Below are 17,123 nucleotides of genomic sequence, written 5' to 3' on the forward strand. Positions count from 1 at the left end.
AGAAAAACTTATTCATCCATGTCTTTTATTTTATCATTGCAAAAAACATCACGTATCGTATTAGTAGAACAATATTTGGAAGATGTTTTGGTTATTTAGCTCTTCGTATAATTTGACTTGACCGACCGGTCGACATAGTAATATATAAATCATAATCAAAGAATAATTGAAATGAGGAAATAATAGCCTAATATTATTTGGTTTTTCGTATTACTCAGTTTTTGACGAGATGTTTTGAAAACTGCTGTTTGTCTTTTCGAAATTCTTGCCATCCCTTTGCGTCCGTCGTCGTCCGTCGTCGTCGTCCGTCTAGTGTAACCTATTTTAAACATCTTTTTCTCTGAAACTACTTAACCAATACCAACCAAACTTAAGCTGAATGGTCCTCAGGGTATCTACAATACAGTTTGTGTTTTATTTACTGTTTTGTCAAAAAACATGGCCATTATGGCTAAAACGAGAACATAGGGGTAAAATGCAGTTTTTGGCTTATATCTCAAAAACCAAAGCATTTAGAGCACATCTGACATGGTGTAAAAGTATTAATTATGTGAAGTTCTATCAGCCCTGAAATATTCAGTTGAATTTGATGACCCATTGTTGGGTTGCTGCCACTAAATTGGTACTTTTAAGGACATTTTGCAGTTTTTGGTTATTATCTTGAATATTATTAATGATAAAGATAAACTGTGAACAGCAAAAATGTTCTGCAAGATAAGATCTACAAATATGTTCATATGATCAAAGAAGTTATTGCCCTTTAAGGACAATTTTACACAATTTGTTTATCATATTTTCTAATTTAAAAAAATCTTCTTCTCTCAAACTACTGAACTAATTCCAACCAAACTTAAGCTGAATGATTCTAGGGATATTTAAAATGATTTTTGTGTTTTATTTTCTGTTTCGTAAAAAAACATGGCCGCCATGGCTAAATAAAAAAACGTAAGGGTAAAATACAATTTTTGGCTTATATCTCAAATACCAAAGCATAAAGAGCTAATCTGATGAGAGGTAAAAATGTTTGATAGGCCAAGGTCTGTCAGCCCTGTTGATTGCTGCCACTTAATTTGTAATTTTAAGGAAATTTTGCAAATTTGGTTATTATCTTGAATATTATTAATGATATAAGATAAACAGATAACAGTAAAATTGTTTAGGAAAATAAGATCTACAAAAAAGTTTATATGACCAAAATTGTCAATTGTCCCCTTTAGGAGTAATTGCAGCTTAAAATCATTTTTTCACAATTCGTTCATTCAGTTTGCTTACTTTAAGAAATATTATCCTTTGAAACTGCTGAATCAATTTCAACCAAACTTGGGCTGAATGAGTTTCAGAGTTTCAGAGTATCTAGTGTAAATGTTATATTCTATTTTCTTGTATGTCAAGAAACATAGCCACTATGGCTAAAATGGAACATAGGGGTAAAATGCATTTCTTTGATTTTGAATAAAATATGACAGATACAAAGAACATTTCAATGGAAGTTTAAAGCCATTCATTGATATATATTGAAAAGCAAAAATAATCATTGATGAAAAATTAAAGCAAAAAATTACAGGTAATCGATTCAGGCTCTTGAGATCCTCTTGTTCGTTTTTATTTTGCCGTTACTTTGTCATAATCTCTTCGACATGTGAGTCATACCAATTAAGATTTATTTTTTGCTTCTTTTTTTTAACAAAAAAATTCAAACTGAAATCAATAGATCAACATGTTTTAAATGAAATTTAATAACAAGAATCTTATAAACGCCTATTGAACTAACAACTACTATGGACACTTATGCGACTGTCATACAAGTGATTGGTTAACCTAGCTATACCAGGTTCAATTCGCCATTTTCTACATACGAAAATGCCTGTACCAATATGACAGTTGTTATCCATTCGTTTGATGTGTTTTAATTTTTGATTTTGCCGTTTGATTGGGGTCTTTCCGTTATGAATTTTCCACGGAGTTCTGTAATTTTGTGATTTTACTTTTTTCTGTGACTAAGGTTTGAACAGCTATAAGAAGAGAACAGTTGACGATGTTCAAATCTCGTAAATCGATGCAAAAAAGACAAATTAAGGTATGAAATAAAAAACTGCGGGAATCTCAGGAACATAAAAAAGCGAGACTTTATATAGTTAGTTGTGTCAACAGTATCAGTGTCTACTTCTATGCATGCACTAGAAAAGAGGGGCAAAATATACAAGAGGGACATTCAAAATCATAGATCGAAGACATATTAGCAGGTTCAGTGTATACATGTAGACTGATGGTTGATATTTGTGTGTCATTGTATTTCATATTAGTGTGTTAAACTATTTCACAGCACTATAACATTAAAAACAGTAATTGGTATCTAGGTTTTGTCGCACATTAGTTAATTGTACTTTTTAGTCATATTACGTTGAACATGGTTCTCTTCTGTTTTATAAAGAAGATAAACGTTTTGCTATCATATTACTTAATCTAAAATTTGTTTTTTTAAGACAACTATTCATTTTAGGACATATTGTTTGTACTTAGTTTCCTACCTGACTGTTCGTTTTATATATATAAAAAAAAAAAAGAATTGAAGATATGTTTATAAGGTTCTAGTGAATGACGCCAAAACAGCGATTTCGTAATTTTTGGAAGCGTCTTTGTCAGTTAACTTCTTTTATAATAATGTATGATGACTTTATCTGATAGCGGATACAACTGATATTGTACTAAACATTTATAAAAAAGGTGTTAAAAAAGTGATATGCTCTTCGTACTTTATTTTGCTTTTTTTTAACAGTTTTGAATTCGAGCGTCACTGGTGAGTCTTTTGTAGACAAAACGTGCGTGTCTTCAATATAAAATGTCAATCCTGGTATTTATGATGAGTTAATTAATAACAAAATGTTAACATAAACAAATTGTTGAACCAAATCACATATTTCCATTTTGTTGTCAATTGTGAGCACCACAAAAGTGCATTACTTTGTCAAAAAGAATGATTATATCCTTCGACTAGTGCAATATAAAAACGGACATTTTATATAAGCCAAACAATTATTTCGACTTTGTCATAGGCCATGAGTTCCCAATGGCTACAGCTAATATACTCTGGATACATGAGGTATGACGATTACCACCTTTCCATATCTTTAATTGGTTAACTTTGTTTATTGAATTCAAATTGTTTTGTTAATAGTATAGAAAGAAAAACAATATAAGATTGCCACATGTCTTAAAACTAAACGCCATAAGTTTGTGCATAAAAATAACGTCACAAATCCGTGCCTAACAATATTTGTTAAACAAGGTACGTGATGTTTAGTATAAGATGTTATATATATATATTTGAAATGAAAAATGGCGGAAATTTTTATCTTGATACATTAGTAAATATCTATTATAATTCAAATCAAAGAGGGAATTTGTAAACATCTATTTTAATAAACTTATTATTTCAAGTGTTGTACTGGCAGTCATAATTTGTCAACGTTCAATCAATTATGGTTAAAATAACATTTCCAGAGAACCTAAGAATAAATTTATATGTAACTAGATAAATGACAACGCTCCTACTGTGAGTAACGAACACTGGTCTTCTTACTTATACGTAACAAAATATATAAGAAATCATCGCAGTGGATTCTAAAGATAATTGTCATTGAAAACTGAAATTTAAATTATAAATTATAAATATATATTTAAATTATAGCTTTTGTTTTATTACGAATTCTTTAGGTTTTTTTGGCAAAAATAAGATATAAAATTGAGAATGGAAATGGGGACTATGTCAAAGAGACACCAATCTGATCAATATAAAGATATGACATGTTTTCTAAAACTATGATATTTGTATCAACCTGATGATTTAAAGTATAAAACAAAGTCTTTGGCCACTCTAGAGGGGGGAATCCTGCATGTTAAAATCGGTCCTTAAAGATTTTTTAATTTGAAAAGTCAGAATCTTCTTGAAAAAGGGACATTAAATTTACAATAGAGCAATATCTCTTTTCGCAAAAAAAAATGTACACATTATATACGCTACATTTGTTGTTAAATAAAGCAATATGTCATATTTGTAAAAACAAAGTAATGCATTAACCCGAGAATTCGAACCAAAGGCACACTTGTTATATTAAAAAAATATGAATATCGATGACAGGCATAATGGAACCTTAGTTATATAGACAGTTCCGGTCTGTTTTGTTTTGTTTAGTTTTTTATCTATTCTCTGTAAGCATCAAAGTTGTCTGGAAATGGTGTACCATGGATTTTAAAAATATTTGGTCACATTAAAGGTCCACCCTAACAAAGTAAAAAAAAAATCATTATTTTGCAAAATTTTTTGTTTGTTTCCATGACAACGGCCTTGTTATTAAAAACATGTGATTTTTATTAAAAAATCACCTTTTTTACCAATTTTGCTCTTTTTGCCTTTTAACTTGAATTACTTTTTATTTTGTTTATATCAAACATTGATGTATACATATAAAGATATCTGATTTCAATTTCATGTTCAAAATTTTGGTCAAATTAATTGTGTTTTAGCTTGTTTTTATAGCTAAACAGGTGTAAATAAACAATGATAAACCAAATGCTCACCAATTTCACCATTTAATATTTTCAAAACGCAGTGTACAATTTTTCAGAAATTTTAATATAATTTTATTTGAAATGCATTTCTTTTTTTCACCAAAAAGTCGGGATGGGTATTTTTGATACAACAAAGATATTTGAAATATAAATTCTGTCAATATGGCTGATAGGAATCTATTTTTAGAAAACGGGAAACCCATATTTGACAGGTATTTTCCTAAACTACACATTGCAGTCAGTTTCATCATCTTGTTATATATCAAAATAGTTGAAATAAACAAAAAGTTAGCACTTGATAGCTTTGAATTTTCCTTTTTAGACAAGGATTATTTCTCTTTTTACCAAGGATGTAGTTCTCCTAAAAAGGAGGTAGGTGAAGGACATACAATATTGATAGCTGACGAGTTTTGATAGATATTATTATACATTGACACATTTTTTTATGATGGATTGAAGAGATTTTAATATGACTTGCAAGTTCAGTAATGTAGTAAGCCAGGTTGAGTGCTCAGATGACACAGTTTCTTTGAGTAATTGCAGTGAAAATGATATAATAATAGTTCTGACTGAATGCGGTATTTTCCCCAACCATATCAGCAACACTGTCTATGATATATGTTCCCGGCACTTTTGCCATCTCCTTGAGAGAAATGCAAACAGAAGAAAGCGGGTGTACTGTGAAATTCCACCACTAGCCAGTACTCACCCAGACACCACAACATCAGATATCACCAAGTTCAGGTCCAAGAATACTAGGAAGAAGGAAAGGCAACTGACTTTTGCAAATGTGGTCACCATTAGGAATAAAATTGGCATAGTTATTCTTATTGGGACTTGTAAGTTTTATTATAACTTATAAAAAGGCGAAATATAAAAAAAAATGTACTGTAAATTCAGAAATTAATGTGTGGTTTTTATTATATAAATGAGAATAATGCGACTGGGTGAGAATCGCAATAATAATAACTCGCATTTTAATATCTGGTACAAATGTCTTTAGTCACATCTTCTTGAAATCGAAATAAATAATTTATCTCTCGTCTTGTTCATTCTTCAAAAATCGCAAATAAATGCACGCAATAATTTCAGAATTTACAGTATTCATACCTGCCAACTTTTCAAAAATGCCCATGGGGGTTTTATGGAAAGATGGTTCTTATAGTACTACAAAACATATGCAAGTTTATAGCAATCCACGGAAATTGTTATCTACGAAAATAAATGAATCCACAGTACTTTTATGTTATTAATTTATGTATGTCTCTGTCCTAAGTGTTCGTGCGTTTATTTGTACTGTAATCCTGTCACGTATTTTTTTCATTGCCATATATCTTGAACGCCGAAAGAGTGAACCTTTATTGTCATGATTGTGTCACACGCCATCCGAATTCACATTCATTCAAATGCTACAATCGGAAATATATCACAAACGGTTAAAGAAATAAAGTTAGACAAATATACTAGTTACTAGTAAAAAGATCTAAAGACGGGGGAAAACATGTCGCTAGTGGATTGAGACACCGACACCTTGTATTAGTCAGGAAATCATGATGGTGACCGTACAACGAGTGAATTGTCAGATTCTTTTTCTTGGAATTCTGTTGATGCAGGGTTTTTCAGGACATGCTACAGTTACTAACCAAAATTGAGGTATTCGATTCAACTTCAAAAACAGTGTTACTGGTTGTATTACAGGTTAAGCATGTTCTTCTATGTATGCAACAGAAGACGTATTGGCAGTTATATAGTGTAAAAATATTTAATAACAGGGATTTGTTACAAATTTATTTGAAAAAATTTTTAAGGCACTTTCTTGTTCTTTTACGAACAAAAAAACGTAATTGTTGGCACAGTTTAATATTCAAATGTTGTAACATAACTTAACATCAAATTAAAAGACTAAGTTCTTTCGTTTTAAGATTGGTTTCCTGTAGGAATATCAACAAAAAATTTTATTTTACTTCCAGGATTGGAGATAAGCTGATAAAGATATAGTGGACGACGTTTAAACGGCTGTTTGATAATTGACTTAACATGTTAAGGATGAACTAAGGTGAGGATTTATGAAATTAAAAAAAATCAAGAACTTAGAACTAATACTATAAGTCAGAAGAGCATTAGTTAAGGAACAAAATAAGCTAAAATATTAATAGGTTATGGAGCTCCTTTTCCAGATATTTGATTTTTTAATTATAGCGGGGAAAGCTGACTCGGACTTATACCTTATATTGTCACGGAATAGAAGTTCCTTCATAACATAAGTTCCAAAAGGAAAATATATTCTGGAATATTATTTCCACAGGAATAAATATTATAGTATATGTTCCTAACAGAATAAATATAGAATATTTTCCCAACAGAAATAGATGTGTTGACCATGTTTATATTAAAGTTTTTATTCGAACTTCTGTTAGACGGAACAAATATACGTTGACAACATTTGCATTGGTCTTATTTGGGTCTCAAATCAAAGGAAAAATTCTGCTTAAATTTTGGCAAGTGGCCCTTTAAGTTTAATATAAAAATATAAATGGGTGTTATATGGCAAAAAATGTTACATTGTATTGTATGGAAAAAAAAACAAGCAGTCCGAACATTTGATGCAAATTCCAAAATCTCGACTAAGTACATGTACATCCTAAATACAACAAGAGGCTCTAAAGAGCCTGATTCGCTCACCTTAAATTTTTTGCTTAAATCTTCCATCAATGATTATTTTGGGTTTTCAATTTATATAAATGGTTCTTCGATTCTGTCATATCTTCTTCAAAAGCAAAAACAAGAGTGGACACACTGAAATGTCTCGTTTGTCTCGTGTTCATAATATAATTTATGATGAAAGTATAAAAAAACATTGTATTCCCCAAGCATTACATTAAATTAACTGTATTTGAGATGAAGGCGAGATAAACCCTTTCAGACATAAATGTAGTTCATACACTCATTCCATACAACAAATCGAGTTTACCTATTGCTAAAAGTATCTCAGAAATAACCTCATAAAAAATAACTTTGACCAATGAACCATGAAAATTAGGTCAAGATCAACTTACACTTACTAAACAGACAAACACACCTTACAATTATTCCCTACACCAAATATAGTTCTACTATCGCTATAGTATCTGATAAAAAGACCAAATCATTGATGATTTAACATTGACCAATGAACCATAAAATGAGGTCAAGGTCAGATGATTATTGCTAGACAGACATGTACACCTTATACACATTATATACACCAAATATAATTGACTGGATGCTAATAGTATCTGAGAAATAGGCCAAAAAACAAAAAAAATAATTTTGACCACTGAACCATGAAAATGAGGTCAAGGTCAGATGACACCTGTCAGTTGGACATGTACACCTTACAATCATTCCATACACCAAATATAATTGACTGAATGCTAATAGTATCTGCAAAATAGACCAAAACACCAAAATTTAACTTTGACCACTGAACCATGACAATTAGGTCAAGGTCAGATGACACCTGCCAGTTGAACATGTACACCTTACAATGATTCCACACACCAAATATAGAAGACCTATTGCTTATAGTTTCTGTGATATGGACTTAACCCTGAAAACTTAACTTTGTTCACTGATCCATGGAATGAGGTCAAGGTCATGTGAAAACTGACTGACAGACACGAGGACCTTGCAAGGTACGCACATACCAAATATAGTTACTTATTATTACCTATTTATACTTATACTAAGTGAGAAATTAACATTGCAAAATATTTGAACTTTTTTTTCAAGTGGTCACTGAACCATGAAAATGAGATCAAGGCCAATGGTCATATGACAGATGGACAGTCGTAACATAAGAGATCTATATACAAAGTATGAAGTATCCAAGTCGTCTACCTAAGCTTTTAAGTCAAGAGTTAACGCCGCCACCGGATCACTATCCCTAAGTCTCGGCTTTTTGCGACAAAAGTCGCAGGCGAGACAAAAAAAAGCCTTTTTTCCCTATGTTCTGTTTTAGCCCTAGCAGATGTTTCTTGACGTACAAGGAAATAAAATATAAAATGTATACTAGATACTCTGAAACTCATTAAGCCTAAGTTTGGCTGAAATTGATACAGCAGTTTCAAAGGAAGACTTTCTAAAAGTAAGCCAACATATAGCCGAAAATGCTGTTTGATCTTTGTTCATTGATGAAGGCCGTATGGCAACCTATAATTGTTGATTTCTATGTCATTTGGTTTCTTGTGAAGAGTTGTCTCATTACACATACATAAAGGAGTTGTTCTTACAAAAAATATGGACAGATAGACAGAGAAATTCTTATATACCCCCTACACCCAAAAATAAATCCTTTGGTTTTATGGGGGTGGGAGGTTTAAATTATAAATCATAAATATTGGTCTGGAACAATTTCTTTGGTTTTTTTTTTGCAAAATGAAAGGATGAAATAATTTATAATTTTTTTTTTGTACATTAAATAGTTTGTTAATTTTCTTGTTTGAATTGTTTTACATGTGTCTTTTGGGGCCTTTTATAGCTATGTGGTATGCTCTTTGTTGAAGGATGTGAGGTACATGTAAGTTATAGTTGTTAATTTTTGTGTTAATTGGTCTCTTGTGAAGAAGTGTGTCAAGGCAATTACACCACATCTTCTATATATTGAAAACTGAAAGGACTGCGCGATTAAATTACATCTTTTCATCGATACTGTTGGGTATCAATGAAAAGATGTAATTTAATCGCTCAGTGCTTTCAGTTTTGAAAATTATCCTCGCAATCTGCAATCATAAAATTTTACAAGATGTTCGTTTTTTTTTAATTTGTATAAATTTCAAGATTTTCTTTTACGTTTTTACGTCAACTACTCACATCCTGTTGAAAGATCATTTGACATCATACTGATGAAGGATATCGGTTATCCGAAATATTTATATTATTGATCATTTGTTTTTAATTTGGTGTTGTTTTGTACACTTCTTAGACGTATATATATATATATAATGTATATGTAATGTTAGATGTGTAAATTTGTGTTAGCAAATTTTTCTGTTCTTCCCTTGCCGAGATTCGAATTCATGCTACTGTGATATCGTGGCACCAATTCGACTTGCATGGAAACCTGAGCAATAAGATAAGATAATTTTGATAAACAGTAACAAATGTGTAAATTGTTATTTTTATTAAAACATTTTTAAACAGTTATGGAGAACATGTATACACTCACAGTACCATATTTACAACAGTATTAAAAGTTATGTTTTGATTTTTTTTCGTTCTAGAGCAGTGTATCTATTTATTGAGTAACAAATGTTTAAGCTGATTAGCAACACAAATTGTAATTCTGTATTTCAAAAATAAAGTGTGTTTGTATACATTAGTCTATATTTATTATTTAAACAATGAATATTAGATACAAGATTGAAAGAGGACTGGTTTTCAAGAAAATATGAATATTGATGAACAAGTTAAAACTTCCTTTTAGTGGTTTTGAATTTTGTGGAACAATTTTATAAGAGATTTTTTCACTAATATGTACATGTATATATAAGGTATTGTCTAGCAAGTCTTCAACAACTCTGACACCATCACAGCAGTGTATACATGTATTATTGAACATAACTGTGTATGGTCTCAAATCAAAAAGGGTTTAATAATGCACAAAAATATAAAATACTAAACTACCATAACACTAGGTCTATCAAGGATATAATTTACTGATTTGTAACTTGTTTAATTTACATTTCAATTTAATGGGATACAGAATGCACTTCAAAAATAAAAGTTAAAGTCAATTTGTAATTAGTATTGTCATTTTTTAACAGAATGGTGTGTAACTAATAAGCACAGTTGTTATGGTTGATAAGCTTTTATAAGTTTGGCAAAAAGATAACCATACATGACATTTTGTTCATGTGTTTACATATGGAAATCAAGTTATTAATGTTGCTAAGATTTTACTGCTACAAAAGCAATTACTGTTAAAAACAATTGATCAGTTGACATTTTTTTTTTAAATGATTTGGAAATAAAGAAACAATTGGTCATGTTTTATAAAATGGAAGTACATTCTAAACTATATCTTGAGGTTTTTTTATATTCAACCAGGGACCTATATAAGTCCTTGATTCAACCAATTCAAGGTATCAATTTGAATAAAAGTTTGCAGTCTCCTTTTTATATTCAGAATCAAGATAATAAAAAAACAAAAAAGCAAAAAAAAATAATAAATAAAAATTTATAAGCACAATGCAAAGCAGTACAAGCCCATACAATGGGTCTTAAAATTACTTGACAGATAAATCTTGATCTGCTGAATATTTTCAACTCTTACCTGTTTTGCTTCAACTCCTTTAGTTTTTGAGATTTTTAAAGCCCAACATATATTATACGTATGTTCTCCTTAGCCATGTTTTAAAAAAAAAATTAGATATATACTAAACACAATATGGATCCTTTAGCCTTAGTTTGGCTCAAATTGGTTTATAAGTTTCAGAGGAGAATATTTTAAAAGTTAAACAACATGATGAACTAATTGTGTAAAGTTGAGTTAAAAGGCCAATATTCTAAGGGGTCAAAAGCCAAATTGGTTATTATGCTTTGCTAATTGTTGAAGGCTGTACAGTAACCTATAGTTGTTAATTTATGTGTCAGCTGATGGATCTTGACATAATAAACATTTTCACACCTGTCAAATTTGCTATAAAAGCTTTAGTTTTTGAGATATAAGCCCAAAACTGCATTTTACCCATATGCTCTATTTTTAGCTATGGCAACCATATTTTTTGACAAAACAGAAAATAAAACACAAACTTTATTCTAGACACCTTAATGATAATTCAGCTTAAGTTTGGTGGAAATTGGTTCAGTAGTTTCAGAGAAGATTTTTTAAAGTTAGCAAATATGATGAACAAATTGTGTAAAATTGTCATTAAAGGACAATAACTCCTTAAGGGGTCAATTGACAATTTTGGTCATTGAACTTATTTGTAGATCTTTCTTTGCTGAACAGTTTATCTTTATCTATAATAATATTCAAGATAATGACCAAAAACTGCAAAATTTCCTTAAAATTTCCAATTAAGTGGCAGCAACCCAACAATGGGTAGTTTGATTCTTCTGAAAATTTCAGGGATGATAGATCTTGACCTATTGAACATTTTTACCCCATATCAGATTTGCTCTTAATGCTTTAGTTTTTGAGATATAAGCCAAAAACTGCATTTTACACCTATGTTCTATTTTTAGCCATGGCGGCCATGTTTTTTGATGAAATGGGAATTAAAACACAAACTTTGTTCTAGATACCCTAGGAATCAATCAGATGAAGTTTGGTTTGAATTGGTTCAGTAGTTTCAGAGGAGAAGATCTTTGAAATAGTTTACGACGACGACGACGACGGACGACGACGACGACGGACGACGACGGACGCCAAGTGATGGCAAAAGCTCACATTTCCTTTTAGGAAAGCTGAGCTTAAAAGGAAGATTTTTGTCATAGAGCTGATTTACTTTTATATTGAAGATTCATTCAGACTGCACTACCCTTACATGATGTCAATCATCCAATAATAAACTCTTACAGCAAAAAAGGTCAAAACTATTTAATCTGATGTGTATAAAGAAATCACTAATTTATAATGATTATCGTGTTGTCTATTTTGGAATTACATGAAGTTATAAACATGTCAAAAGAATGAGTATGTCTTTATTGATTCTTCAATATGATCACAGTGAAATTTGACAGGGTCTACACACAATGTTTTAACAAGTTTATACAATTTCACAGGTCATGAGTCCGCAGTTCTTTAAGCCTTTTTCACAAGGAATACATGTAGTATTTAGATAACTTTTCAATATGTATACATGGTCAACCTTGTGCATTGAAGTTTAATTTTTTTGGTTAATTGAGAAAACATAAAAACTAAAATGATTTGTTATAAAGTATAAACATATGGTTGACGAATAATTTAGATGTTTTTTCCGATGAACTTTTAACAAAAATATCTTGATATCTCTAAAGTTTATTAATTCACTGTTAAAATTGTTGCCAATCGTCATATGAAAAATTATTTAGATCGAAAAAAGGTCATAACAGTTTCAATATAATTTGTTTATTTGGAGCAATATAAAAAAACATTTTATGAAAACAGCGAAATTCAATATGAGCTTCAAACAATGATTTCTACAATTTTACAGGTCATTAGTCTATACTGATCAAAACTAGTTTAGAATGGATGCATAACACTTTTCAATAAAGCTACATGGTCTGTTAGGGTCACGTCTTCTAATCATTTTTTGTTAAATCTTCAAAAAAGAATAGGCGAATGATTTGTTAATCGAATTTGAACCCAAAACATCCAGGTATGTGGTATTGTCTATAAAAGGCATATTTATGGTAAAATTTAAATATATTATACTATCATAAGTGCAAATTGTGCAAATCGTTTAAACTGCTAAAATTAAAACGATTGTTTTAAATTAACTACTTATATGATGTAAAACTAATGAACTCTAGTACAAGCTAGATATGATGATTTCTTCAACCGTGTTTATTTGTATTTTTTTTATTTTTTTTTAATAACGCAAATAACATGAATAATGTATTTAATTAGACAAAACTCTTAAGCGACAACTACTTACGAGGTTTTCTGACTTCGGAACATCATAGCACAATGTAGTAGGGTTTAACAATATCTTGATTAGTTAACCCTCGCTATTTCAATATCGATTAGTAGGTTAAAATAACGTTAAAGGAACGTACATAACCAATCAGTGTAGGATACTTTAGTCTGAAACGACTGTATGTTTCGCAAGCAATTCAAAATACATTACAAATCATACCGTATTAAAGAATGTTGGTGAATAAATCCGCTCCCTCGATGTCAAATTGTATGTGGTCTTAATGTTTCAGCAGCAGGTGAAGTACAAATATCTATAGCTATAAAGTTTTTTAATACGCTATCTTTCGGATATATTCACAATAGAATAGATAATAGAACACGGGGAATATGTTTGACAGATAACAAAGTGAGAAGGAGCAAAAAGAACAGCACGATCCCACAATTTGGTTTTCAACACAGAAAGAAGGTGACCTCAATAATAATACATTGCAAAATAGCCGCCATGATAAACTATGATACGTACAAATCAATCATAATTTAAAAGAGCGCAAGACAATCAAACGCTACAGGTTGCTGACAAGGAACAATGAAAATGATGCGGGATTTAAAATGTTTAAATGGGATCTTAATATATTTAAGCAATTTGCATAAAAACAAACCCACAATAAAACGCACAGTAAAAGTTTGGTATACAAAGTCGATTGTGATGTGCACATCCACTTTTATTACAGAAGTTTGTTTTAGCTTGATCATTAATTATGTAGGTCTATATCAATTATTTATCATCTGCATATGTTGCAGACGTTTCCAAGAAAATATATCTAACATTTACATATTGATAATGGCGCAGGGCTTTTAAACGAGCTAGATATAAATAATGTCAAAAATAATTGTTGTGGAATAACCTTTTTCTTACCTTAAAGAACATCCAAATGTCTCCAGAAAAAAATATAAACTGTGGCCCATGTAGCTTTGATGACGTCACAAATGAAGCAGGAAGATGGTGTACTAATTGTGAAGAGGGATGATGTTTAGATTGTGAAAACGTTCACAGAAAAAGCAAGATATAAAGAAACCATCGTGTAATTAAGTAGTAGAGAATTGATAAGAAGTAGTGGATTCGTAAACGATAATCAACGAGCGACTTTAGTCGCGAGTTGATTATCGTTTTCGAATCCACTAATTCTTATCAATTCTCTAGCTTAACCCATTTCTAGTAAAACGACTTTCTGTTTCATGATCTGACAATGAATCAACGGAATTTCATGAAAATAAATTCGTATTTTGTCTTTTTTATTCTCTGATAGCTGGAAATGATTAGATCCACACGGTTCACATTTTTATATAACTTAATATAAGTTAAATTTAACTTAAATGTGTTGTTATCTTCCCTTTTTATTACCAGATTTTATATTTGTAAATAATTATTTCATTCTATGTTTAATCATTACAAATAATCGATATTGATTAGATTTTAGTATTTATAATTCATTCAAAAAAACATATAATTAATATACGTAATTTTTTAAATCTTTTTTTTGAAAGCTAAAAAAAAATTACCAACATTTAAAAACCTTTAATATTTACATATATAGTATTTAGCAACTGAATGAGTAGTTAATGTCGTCAATATCTCCCAACGGATTAAGTTTACAACACACATTAAAAATGACTTAAACATTTTAAATCTTATTGAAGTGAAAATGTCACAGTAACATCACTTATCTAGACACCAGTTGATGATAAGGTAGATACAAGTGATTAGTCTTATTTAAAAAATTATATATAAATTTTGTGTAAACTGGTTCTCTTTCATTATCTTTTGATTATTGTAACATTATTACATTTGGCATCCATCGACAATCAGTTAATGAACTAGTATTATTTGTGGTACTCATTCTGAAACCCAAGCAGACTTTCTCTTATTACAAATGTACTTTATATAAAGTATTCAATTTTGCAAAGTATCATGTAAGCTGTTCATAGCCGTGATCGTCTAGTCGTTGGCATGGTAAAAAATAACTGTGATATTAACAGTGCCAAGTTCACGCCTAGTATCCTGAATGATTTTTTTTTTGCCATATTTTTCTCTACTAAAAAGTAAAATCACAAAAATACTGAACTCAGAGAAATCAATTCGGAAAGTCCATAATATTGTTTTTAATCTAAGGGGTATCTTTATTTCATTTTTACTATAAAGTTGACGATTTTGTATCTAGTTTTTCCGCCAAAGAAGTAGTTTAATAGTCAAAGCTTATCACTCTTTATTCAAATTAGAGTCAGTAAGATGTTGATGTATATAATCAAACAAAGAAAAACTAAGTGAACATGGTATGATATCATTTTAATACTAAAACCAAAATTAAGCATTTGCCATGATGAAAAGGGAAAGGCCTTGTACATTAAAAGTGATAAGTGTAATGTGTACATGGATGTTTATTTTATCAACGAATTGTACTAATAAGTAATATTAACAATTCATTGATTTAAAAATCACCTGTGTATATATTTTATTAGATAACAAAAAGACTGAAGTACAGTTTATTGACATGCATTGACAGATATACGATATAAGAGTGATATTCAATAAGTATTTTATATCGGCACTCGTGGTCTAGTGGTATCATGCAAAGACTACAGACTTTATTGACGAAAATACGCGCGAGTTCAACCTTTCAATAGTCACTCGTTTTTGAGAAGATCACATGTCGTAAGTTAAAAGTTTAAAGTTAAAATATAAGTTATCTTAAGTTAACATGGTGGCCAGTGGATTCTTGAAAAAGAATCCACTGTTAGAACAATAGACTGACGTCAGAGAAATGGGTTAAAATAGAAGAATACCGCAAGATTGAAAATGTCTACATCTCCTTGGTCTGTTCGCATCAAGGGGAAATTCTGGAGTGGTTCTGTAAGACTAACGAGCAAGTCCTTTGTGTCGTTTGTGTCCCATCAAAACACAAGGCTTGTTCTGATGTTATACCAATAGATGAAGGTTTATTAAATTCAAGACAATCTGCTGCATTATTTGACCTTGAAGAAACGATTGAGGGAACTCTTTGCAACGTGAAGCAATGCATTAAAAATCACCATAATAGAAATGAAAAAACAAGAACTGGCTGTCAAAACTAGGGTTCTCGAAACGAGAATGAACGGCCACTTAGACAAGCTATGGGAAAAATTGTTAAACGAACTAACATCCACATCTGACACTTATAAATCAAAATATTACCAAATGCTTTCCATACTTAGGTAACTAAAACTCCATATGAAAAAAAAAATGCATTAAAAATCGTACATCCACCATAAAAGAAATGGAAAAACAAGAACTGACTGTCAAAACTATGGTTCTCGAAACAAGAATGATAATAAACGGCCACTTAGACAAGCTACAGGACAAATTGTTAAACGAACTAACATCTACATCTGACACTTATAAATCAAAATATATGAATATTCTTCAAAAGTCAACAGTAGAAATGCTTACCAAACTTAGCGATCAAACTCTCCTTATGAAACAATTTTCATCGGAAATACAGGTGTAAGTTGATCGAAAGTCAAATTAAATCCATGAAAGATAAAATTGGTCCTATTAATGAGTATGAACTTAAAATAGAAAATCATAGTATTTTCGTGAAATTATCCAAAAAAGTTGAAAAGTTTGAAGAAATATAAGTTACCGAATGCCCCGCCAGTTCGATAATGGAGACCAGAAAGTCGAGCATGCTCAGATGAGGATCAACGTCCCAACATCAAGAAACATATCAAACATTAAGCTGCAGCTCATTAAAACGTTTGAAATAAAGCGAAAATCTAAAACAAATATAAGAGGTTGCGTCATATTGCCTAATGGTCATTTATTGATGACGAATTACACAAAAAAATAAGTTAATAGAGTACAGGAATACAAGTGAATATATCCGTGACATTGAAGTTTCTGGTAAGCCGTTTGATA

Source organism: Mytilus edulis, chromosome 14, assembly GCF_963676685.1.
Source record: "Mytilus edulis chromosome 14, xbMytEdul2.2, whole genome shotgun sequence".
Taxonomy (NCBI): Eukaryota; Metazoa; Mollusca; class Bivalvia; order Mytilida; family Mytilidae; genus Mytilus; species Mytilus edulis.